At 36.0% G+C, this 10,067-nt stretch overlaps 1 long non-coding RNA gene across 1 annotated transcript; it reads right to left on the reverse strand.

Annotated features, from left to right (window-relative positions):
- Positions 1 to 2,016: 2,016 nt before the first annotated feature.
- LOC135258806 (uncharacterized) lies at positions 2,017 to 5,084 on the reverse strand. Its single transcript, XR_010331100.1, has 5 exons — positions 4,953 to 5,084; positions 4,633 to 4,708; positions 4,332 to 4,520; positions 3,497 to 3,649; positions 2,017 to 2,511 (listed from the first exon to the last, which is right to left on the reverse strand). It is a non-coding gene; the product is annotated as an uncharacterized LOC135258806 (long non-coding RNA).
- Positions 5,085 to 10,067: the final 4,983 nt, after the last annotated feature.

Raw genomic sequence — 10,067 nt, forward strand, 5'->3', positions numbered from 1 at the left:
AGTCTTATAACAAGAAGTCCTAACCATGCGGGTCAAGGTTTTGCTCTTGCTTAAGGTCACTCAGGATTTTTATATTTAATTTGCCTGAGAAGGCTTATTTATTAAAGCACAAACGGACATGTGACTGCAGCTCCCAGAGGATCAGGCATTTATTTATTGTCTGATATGTTCAGGTAGTTCTGAGGCGTATGTCACTTCAGTGGGTCTGTCTGAGGAAGAAAATGTGCAAGATTCATGAAGATGTGCGTTTTTCCCCCCTCTCTGTCTCCGGTTGCTAAGCACGCGGCCCTTCCGTTGCGCGATCGGATCAGACGGGAATTCAAAAATAGCATGTGGCAGCTCTGGTTCTCGGCTGAGCACGTTCCTTTGGTTTGAGCGGCGGTGACGGGCCAGCGTCACCGTGCCACGCCCGCGACACAACGCTGCGTTTCTTACTTCAGCTTCCAGCGCTGCGTTTCCCGCGGTGGCTTTCTCTAAGGTAAGGCTGCAGTGTGTGAAAGTGCGAAAAATAATAATTCCAGCTTATCCAGGTGAAAAGTGGCTGTGACAGGTTTGTTATTGACAGGAAATAACTGCATGAATTGGCAAATGAGAACAAAATTCCACTCGTTCCTTTCTACAGCACATCAAGTTCATACAGTTTCGCAAATCAAGCATAATTTAGTCTCAAGCATCAATCTTTTGAAGGTTAAAATAATAATTTAAAACAAGTAATGGATATGGCAATAATTGAAGGCTGCACTACAGTACACAGCAACTCAACGTAAGTGCTTCCTGGTACTAATAGCTGTAATATGTTAAAGTGTTTGTTTGGTCATTTACTATATTCCATCTAAGTGCCTATCCAAATGTATTACACGCAAGGACACTCTGAATAGATGTGAAACTGTGTGTGTGTGTGCGCACGTGGATGTGTGGGGGGGAAGCAGACAGTTTTCATGCATTTGATTTTACCACCATCTCCTGGACATTAGTGAAAATACATTAACTACAAGCAATGTTTCTTATTTTTATTATTTATTTATTTTATTTTATTTTTATTTTTTTTATTTTTTAAGATCAGCAAAAAAGTGCTGTTTTATTTATTCTAATTCTATTCTAATTAGCCTAAATTTGGTTTGTGCTCATCATAGCAACCACCAGTTAGGTAAATACAGACAATAATTTTGCGTTCATTTTCCTTTTGTATTTATTGTGTTCATTCAACATTTCTACTTTTTTTTTTATAGCCTTTTCCCGAAAAAATCTTAAGTCATGCGCAACATCTTCTGGTGCAGTACATACACTTCCAGTGGTGATCTCTGCGAATGCACAGAACAGGTTCTTCCAGCCTTACATGCAATCTGACACCTTTTAAGGGTTATACACCTCCACAAAAATAATAAATATAAAGCTGACAGTCTGCACTTTAACCTCATATTTATTGTTTAATTATATTTCCAGCGTGCTGGAGTACAGAGCCAAAACAACCAAAACGGTGTCACTGTCCAGATACATACAGACTGCACTGTATTTAACCTTAATCACTTAAAATGACATTTAGGATGTTTAATAAAAAAACATTAGGAAAGTTCTACTTTCATACTTCACTTACAATATAGTTAGAAACTTGAAATATGTATTTTAGTTTTCAGCCCAGGAGCTGTTAGTGAGGATCTTCAGGAACTGCAGACACAATACTGTCTGCTTGTATTTTTGTTTTGCAGTGATACCAGTCCAGTTGTCTCCAGATGTATTAAGAATGTGGTGAAAGCTATGTGGATAAAAAAATAAAATCTGCTGCCCTGCATTGCCATACTGACAGAAACAAAACAATAAAAGTGGCAAAATACTTGTCATGGTACAATATATTTGCTATCTTCCACAAACATCCGGTTATGTATTCTGTTGAATGTTCAATGGTTTTCACATAGTCATTTTGAGTATCATGAGACTGTCCAAATTCAGCTTTAATGAAAGAAGTCCGTTGTAAAAAAAAAAAAACAATGTAAAATTTAATAAATACACAGATAACCATTTCCATGCATATTGCTGTGTTTATTTGTCTACTTTTGAATTTACCATACATGGTACAATTTAGGTATATTTTCTTAATTGTCATAATTTCTACTTTAGGTTATAAAAGTAGAAAAAAACATAATCACATCCCATTCTTTTGGTAAGTGTTGTACTTATACGGGAATTTAATGTAAAAAGAAAGTAATTTCTGCACACTGCTCTTCAATGCTCACATTTATTGCACTATGTACACAATGTTTCTACCCTCAGGTCTTCACCTGGTGTGGTATACATGAGGTCAGTTCAGTAAATGGGAGCATCGAAGCGTTAGATTGTTGATGTTGTGCTGTTTTTATGTGTGTATAATTTCTCCTTTGACCAAACTAATTTCCGACTTGGATAAGAAAGTTGAACTTGACTAATTTTTACATTTAGCCGTAGCCTTTTACCAAAAAGATCTTAAGGAATCAACAAAAACTTCTTGTACAGTACTTATACCTCCAGCGGCGATCTCTGCAAACGAACAGAACAAAAAAAAAATTTTTCAAGTTTACATACAATTAGTCAGACTAGTCTATGCATTTTTTTTTACAGGTCATACATGTCCACAAAAAATAAAAAAGAAAGGCTAAATCTATTTACTCTCTTTCCACATCTATTTAATCTTAAAATGGCCTTTACCTTCATTTTGAATAGAGACTGCTATTAATATTTACTTACTGCTATTCTGCTATATACTTCCATAAAATCGAGTCTTAAGTTACTAGGTGCTATATTGTTTTGGAGCTCTGCTAAAGTTAGTTAAATATATATATATTAATGTGCCAAGAACCACGTCTTGTTTGTTAGTAAGTGAGGAGCTTCAAAAACTGTAGGCACAACAATTTTCAGCGGCCAAAAAAGTGATGAATATGATGTAGATGAATCAAGCAGCCAAAACTGAGCTGCGTTTTTGAAGCTCACTTCCTTGTCTTGTTGAGAGACGTTGCTCTCTAGCACCAGTGTGGTTGGCTCCAGTACAGGTGTTTCAGCCACCCATTTTAATGTAAGTCAATGGTAACAATACAATAAAAATACGAAGTCAATCTTTTTTTCCCGCAAGAAAAAAGTAGTCGCAGTAGCCATTTTTTCTTTGTCTAATGTCTCCCCATATGCCGATTTGTTAAGTTATTGTGCTCTTTGGACGAGACGGTAATATTTTGTGGACGGATTAGGGACAGTTTTTGACACTACCGAGTCACTGTATCTCACACGTTTAGTGGACGGACTTCATTTCCCTACTCTGGCTCCAGTTAGTACAACATGGCGGCGCTCACAAACTACACTTCCCAGGCTTCAAAGTGCTTTTCTCAAAGTCCATGGAGAGTCAATGGGTGACATCTCAGTGATTTTGTCCATATTTTTCTGCGGTCTATGAGACCGAGACCAATAAATATAAAACTGCTGACCTGCATTGATACACTGGCAGGAACGAAGAAAAACGTAACAAAATACTTACTCTTGTATATTCGCATGGTAACTTCCAGCTCCAGCAAGGTAGTTGAGGTGTGGAACATGCCAAGTGAATTGCTCATCAAAGTTGTTTACGTAGGGTGTCCACAAGCAGTTGTAATTGCAGTAGTTATTTACTCTGCAGCACTTGAATTTCCACCTGGTATGGAAAACAGAAATAAGACCACATAAGACCATGTGACCACAAATCTAGTTTAGTCTGTAGAATAAACATATTTTTTATATCTGATGCCTTCTAAATTTTCATGTAATTGGGTGTGTTCAGAATTTGTTATGAAATGCCACCCTGTTAAAATTGCATTTGTCTCATTAAAGCTTTAAACCATCCATCACATACTATCCATTGCATTGGCTTTCAATATGTGGACAGAACTATCTTTTGAGAGAAATACAAAATGTTGGCAGGGGTACATTGAACTGGCTTCAATGTGTTCTTACTTATTACTTACAGAAGTCATGTGACTATAAGGTTCATTTTAGAACATTCTCAGGGCTTGTGGTGCAGTAGTTATTGAGCAAAATGCAGTAACTTGCTAGCTCTTGAATCTTGCTTTACATTTCTATTATCAGTTCTATTATGAAATAAACTTACTGTCAGTACTATCAGTGTTGATGCCCCCAACTGGCAGTTTTCCCCATGAAAGTTTCTCTGCAGCCCTCCCTTCAACCAAATCCTCAGCTTGTTTTTTTTTTTTTTTTTTTTTTCAGGAGGTCAAAATACATTAGGACTTCCCTGACCCCCATGTCAGTATCATTGTTTTAAAAAAGGAAGTTGGTGTTTAAAAAAAAAAAAAAAATTTCGAAAATCTTATAATACCAACCTTCGATCTTCATATTTGTTTTCATGTTCGCTTTCCATTCCTGAAATAATGTAATTTGATGGACAGCTGAATGTGAACTCTTCATCAAACCAATTGACATAAGGAGACCAGAAGCATTCTGAAAAGCTGTCAAAGCTTTGCTTGCAACTGAAGTCCCAGACACGATCTTCACGTCCGTTATCATGTTTGCTAGAAGCAATGCACAAAAAAATAAATAATTGCTGGGTGTCATTCACTTTTCATGTTTTGAATCACAAGAATTCATTTTACTGATGTTACATAAAAAGCTGATACTCCTTACCTGGTAATCATAGATATTGAGTCTCTACCGGAACAGGTAAAATATAGCTTTTTGTCATAGTCATTTTGCCACATTTCTGTTTAAACCAAAACAGCATGTCAATGAATGGATTTCAAAATAAAAAAACACACACACAAGTCATTGTTTGCATAAACATGCCTGCTCTGTAAATTTCCTTGATAACCCAGTCAGCTAAATCCCCACCGACAGTCCCTCAGTGGGAAAACTAACTTCTTTTTCTTGAATAAAATCAAAATTGTGAATGCATGTGAGAAATATGCCATATGAAATATAGAAGAATTTCATATCGTCCTGCTTACCTATGTCAGCGACTTGAAGTCCGGCAATCAGGAAAACAACAAAATTAATTTTATTCATGGCTGCACTGTTAACAGAGCCACTGTGAATTCCAGGACAAAATCAGTTCCTTTTATACAGTGCCATGGTTTAGATTTTGGTGCTTGTTTTGGAATTGGCTGTATTGGTTTACTAATGAATGGTGTGTACTTTCAACCCTGTCCAACCAAAATGGGGATATTCTAGTTAAACTTTAAGCTGAATGCCCCCACCCCAATTGCAATTTCTTTTTCTTGTTTTTTTAATATCAAAGGCACATTTCACCAACAAATAAATCCACCTGAATATAAAAGGTGATGTGATACAACAAATAACACAAAAAAAAATTCAGAAAAGATTCAGAAACCAGTAACTAAATCTTTCCTTTAAGTGTTGATCATTCTCTCAAATTACCTGGAGGAAACATGTGAAGCTATTGAGTTCACTGGGAACAAGTACAAATTATGTTGCAACATGGGGAATTATTTTAGTTAATCTTTAAGCAGAATTATGGGAAATTACATTGATGCTCCAATCTAATCAAACAGGTGGCAGTTTGCTGAGTTTAAATAAACATGATAAAGTCTGTGTCAATCTAACCTTGAACGTGAGATCTTTGAACGATGTGAATTTAACAATTTAACAATTTAAAAAAATAATAATAATAACAATTTGATTCTCCCCACAGAGTTTTGTGTGACAAGTGAATGCTGCATGGTTGTAATTGGTGGAGGAGAAACAAGTGTGGTCCTCATTAAATTGGCACATCTACAGTTTTTTGTGTGGAATTCCAGAAAGTGCTCTGTAAAGCTCAAGTAAGTGTATGTGGTCATGGATCCTGTCAAAACCACATGCCAGTCAAGAGCTTTTCAGAAGAGCTCACTGGGTTTTTGTAGCACTAACACGGCTCTAATGGATTTTAATTTAATTTAGTGTCCATTGTATACACGGGAATGGCTGTCCACAGTTCCCATGTTGAGGCTCCATTTCTAGCGCGTGGATGGGATCCACAGTCTGGCATCGAGCCCAGATTATGTCAGTGTCGATTGCGGCCGTCAGACCTGCCAGGCAACGTGCAGTTGCTGCTAGCGATGAGCGGGAAAGGGAGGGAGGATCTGGCCGAACTGCCAAACTGAGCTTCTGGCAAAAAAGGGCAGTTGTTAAACAAGTGGCTGACAGGGTTGTTTACCTCATTGGCTAAAATGGGAAAAACCATCCAAAATGAGACACTTCAGCACTTCAGCACAGAGATGGCCTCTCCGGCGGAGTCCCTAGATGGGACGCACTTCTGAGAAACGCCAACATCGTCACACCTGAGTGTTTGCCAGAAGCCAAGTGAGACCTTTCCGGAAGGTTCTGTGGTCTGACGAGAGTAGAGGTTGTTGTCCTGAAAGCGCAAGGCCAAACATAGCCCCGTGATCCAGGTATCACTATCCCTATACCGTCAAGCGTGGTGGTGGCAGAGTTACACTGCGGGTTTCACACTCAGCAGGAGGAACTGTTGCCATCAAGAGCTATTTATCCATGAGGGGATGAGAAATAAACTTTATTCAAAAACCATGGTGAAATCAATTACTAGAGATATATTTCCTTATGACGGTTATGGTGAAAAAGCTATTATTTCACCTGAAAAACAGCAAAATACATATAGTAGGACAATACAGACTTTCACCAAATAAGTAAAAAATAATGTTGAAATCATAAATTTGTGCTTTTTATCAGATGGATTGAGTCTTCATCTTCATTGAATAAAAAAAACTAGTCTTTTTTTTTTTTTTCAAAAAAGAGCCATGATAAAAAATGATGGCAATATTTTTAATCCACATTTATTAAATAAATAAATAATCTTGCATTCAGAAAGTTTAAAAATATACGAAAATCCTAAATTTATGCTTTTTCCATTATGACAGGGGAAAGATTATCTTTCTTCAACAACTGTGGTGAAATGAATGCTTGAAGACGTGCTTTAACCTATTTTGATGAAAAACATATTCAGTTTAAACAGTGTGCATTCCAAATGTGTTGCAATGCATTCTTTGCCAGATGTATTGCATTGTTTCCATTTAAACAGAATTCATTTCAATATATTTGCTATCTTCTACAAACAATCAGTAATGTACTGTTGAATGTTCACTGGTTTTCACGTAGTTATTTTTATTATTATAAGGCTGCTCAAATTCAGCTTTAATGAAAGAAGTCCATTGTAAACAACAAAAAAAAAAAAAACACACAGATAACCATTTCCATGCATATTACTGTGTTTATTAGTCTACTTTTACCATACATGATACAATCAAACTATCTTTTTTAATTGTCATAATTTCTACTTTTGGTTATAAAAGTAGAAAAAACAATCACAACCCATTATTTTGGTAAGTGTACTTATTCTTGATGTTGTGCTTTTACCAAAAGGATCAACAACTTCGTCTTGCACAGTACAGATACTTCCAGCGGCGATCTCTGCAAATGAACAGAACAAAAAAGTTTTTTTCAGGTTCACATCCAATTGGACTGTCAGACTAGTCTATGCATTTTTACAGGTTATACATGTCCACAAAAAAAAGGCCAACTCTATTTGATCTATTTAATCCTAATCACTTAAAATGGCCTTCATCCTTAATTTTAAATAGAGACATTAAGAAAGTTCTACTCACATTAGTAACTTAACACTTGATTATGTAAGTAAACAGTTTCTGTATTGCTTTGGACCTCTGCTAAAGTGCCAAGAACTACATCTTGCTGATTTACTTCTGATTGATAGTAAGTGAGGGGCTTTAAGAACTGTAGACACAACAATATCAGTTCAGCGGCCAAAAAAAGTGATGAATGTGATGTAGGCAAATAAATATCAAACTGCTTACCTGCATTGATATACTGACAGGAACGAAGAAAAAAGTGACAAAATACTTACTCATGCTTATTCTCGTGGTAACTTTCAACTCCAGCTAGGTCGTTCATGTTTGGAACATGCCAAGTGAATTGCTCATCAAAGTTGTTTACGTAGGGTGTCCAATAGCAGTTGTAATTGCAGTAGTTAGTTACTCTGCAGCAGTAGAATTTCCACCTGGTGTGGAAAACAGGAATAACATGTTGTATGTAAATATGTTTAATTTCAGAACATTTTAATGGTTGTGGTGTAGTATTTATTGAGCAAGATAGTTTGTTATGGGTATATATGGCAGCTTGCTGGCTGCTTCAGGTCAGCTGGTAAGATTAGTTAGCTTATCAAATGAAGTGACTGTTAACACTATCAATAACATAATGCTCCCAACTGGGGATTTTTCTAAGATTCTTTGCTGGCCTTAGCTTGTTTTTTCAGGGGGTCTAAATACATAAGTAATTCCCTGAATACATGGCAGTATTTTTGTTTAAATAAGTGAGCTTCGTAAAAAAAAAAAAATAAAAACTAAATTTATGTTTTTTGAAATTTTTTAATTTGCATAAAGGTTACAGTTAATGACAGTTTAAAAAACTATAATACAAACCTTCGATCCTCATGCTTATTTTCATGATAGCTTTCCATTCCTGAAAGAACGGAATTTGGTGGGCAGGTGAATGAGAACGCTTCATCAAACCAATTGACATAAGGAGACCAGAAACACTCGGGAGGGGTGTCAAAGCTTTTCTTGCAACTGAAATCCCACAGACGATCTTCATGGTGATTGTGGTGTATACTAGAAGTAATACAAAAACAATACATAATAATGAAAGGGTATTATTCACTTTTTTGTGTTTTAAATCACCTGGATGAATTGTATTGATGTACCATAAACAGTTTGTAAGTCTTACCTGGAAATCATAGAAATTGAGTACGAATTGGGACAGGTAAAATATAGATTTCCATCATAGTCATTATTCCACCTTTCTGTTTGAACCAAAAAAAAAAGCATTTCAGTGGATGGATTTCGAAGAAAAACAATTCTTCACACACCAGTCGTTGTTTGCATAAACATGCATGCTCTGTAAATTTCCTTGATAACCCAGTCAGCTATATCCTGGGCTTGTAACCGAAAGGTCGCAGGTTCGATTCCCGGGTAAGGACACTGCTGTTGTACCCTTGAGCAAGGTACTTAACCTGCATTGCTTCAGTATATATCCAGCTGTATAAATGGATACGTAAAAATGTAAAATGCTATGTAAAAGTGTGTAAGTCGCTCTGGATAAGAGCGTCTGCTAAATGCCTGTAATGTAATGTAATATCCCCAGCTATAGTCCTTAAGGGGGAAAATTGGGTCATAAAACTAAAAATATGAACACATAAGGAATAATGTAGAATTAAACATCAATGAATTGCACATTATCCTACTTACCTTCGCCGTTGACTTGAAGTCCAACAAGGAGAAAAACCACAAAAATAATTTTATTCATGGTTTGGTAGTCAAAGGGACCCACTGTGATTTCAACCACAAAACCCCTTTCTTTTATATGCTGCAATGGTTTTGGTTTGAGCGTGTTAGTTATATAATTTACTGTATGATACCCACAAAAAAAGGCTATAGTTTGGTTAATATTTACAGCGGTGTGAAAACTTAAGTGCTGCACAGCTGTGGAGTTTCCCACCCCTTAATCATTTCATATCATGCATTGGTGGTTAATTAGGCCAAAACATTCAGTACGCTATGAACTTTTCTTCTTTGAATTGCGTGAGATCCTTTAAAAATTTTACACTTTTTTACTCTTTCATCCAACCTGCAACCTTGGTCAGGTTCTTTCAGCAGCTGTGTCTATAATCAGTTGTAGATAACATTTACAGATACAGTAACTCTTGAAGTGACACGTCCCAACTTGAAGAATATTCTCATCAATAATATTCACTTGAATTAGTGATTTTTTTAATAAAAACTTGTATACAATAATCTATCCTATATTTGCACTACAAATTTAGCTTGGATAGATCATAACTATAATAAATGCTTATTCATGATTTTTTTTTTTTAAATAGGAACTATATTAATGTGTTGAGTTGAGCACATCTCATTTTCTATTCATTAGCAAGATTATACAATATACTGAGGTACAACAAATAAACAACAAATATTATATACAGTACATTGCATAAGTATTTTGACAGTGACACAATTTTTTTTTTTTGTGGCTCT

This window comes from Anguilla rostrata, chromosome 7 (genome assembly GCF_018555375.3).
Source record: "Anguilla rostrata isolate EN2019 chromosome 7, ASM1855537v3, whole genome shotgun sequence".
NCBI lineage: Eukaryota > Metazoa > Chordata > Actinopteri > Anguilliformes > Anguillidae > Anguilla > Anguilla rostrata.